Consider the following 1,137-nt stretch of genomic DNA (forward strand, 5'->3'; position numbering starts at 1 on the left):
GTAACCGCTGACACTTAGAATATTTTTGAAGCAGTACAAATCAGTAACCAGCGACACTTAGAATATTTTTGGAGCAGTACAAATCAGTAACCAGCCCCACTTAGAATATTTTTGAGCAGTACAAATCAGTAACCAGCGACACTTAGAATATTTTTGAAGCAGTACAAATCAGTAACCACTGACACTTAGAATATTTTTGAAGCAGTACAAATCAGTAACCAGCGACACTTAGAATATTTTTGAAGCAGTACAAATCAGTAACCAGCGACACTTAGAATATTTTTGGAGCAGTACAAATCAGTAACCAGCGACACTTAGAATATTTTTGAAGCAGTACAAATCAGTAACCAGCGACACTTAGAATATTTTTGGAGCAGTACAAATCAGTAACCAGCGACACTTAGAATATTTTTGAAGCAGTACAAATCAGTAACCACTGACACTTAGAATATTTTTGAAGCAGTACAAATCAGTAACCAGCGACACTTAGAATATTGTTGAAGCAGTACAAATCAGTAACCACTGACACTTAGAATATTTTTGAATCAGTACAAATCAGTAACCAGCGACACTTAGAATATTTTTGAAGCAGTACAAATCAGTAACCACTGACACTTAGAATATTTTTGAAGCAGTACAAATCAGTAACCAGCGACACTTAGAATATTTTTGAAGCAGTACAAATCAGTAACCAGCGACACTTAGAATATTTTTGGAGCAGTACAAATCAGTAACCAGCGACACTTAGAATATTTTTGAAGCAGTACAAATCAGTAACCACTGACACTTAGAATATTTTTGAAGCAGTACAAATCAGTAACCAGCGACACTTAGAATATTTTTGAAGCAGTACAAATCAGTAACCACTGACACTTAGAATATTTTTGAAGCAGTACAAATCAGTAACCGCTGACACTTAGAATATTTTTGAAGCAGTACAAATCAGTAACCAGCGACACTTAGAATATTTTTGGAGCAGTACAAATCAGTAACCACTGACACTTAGAATATTTTTGAAGCAGTACAAATCAGTAACCGGCGACACTTAGAATATTTTTGAAGCAGTACAAATCAGTAACCACTGACACTTAGAATATTTTTGAAGCAGTACAAATCAGTAACCGGCGACACTTAGAA

This window comes from Hemiscyllium ocellatum (genome assembly GCF_020745735.1).
Source record: "Hemiscyllium ocellatum isolate sHemOce1 chromosome 15 unlocalized genomic scaffold, sHemOce1.pat.X.cur. SUPER_15_unloc_1, whole genome shotgun sequence".
NCBI classification, from domain to species: domain Eukaryota; kingdom Metazoa; phylum Chordata; class Chondrichthyes; order Orectolobiformes; family Hemiscylliidae; genus Hemiscyllium; species Hemiscyllium ocellatum.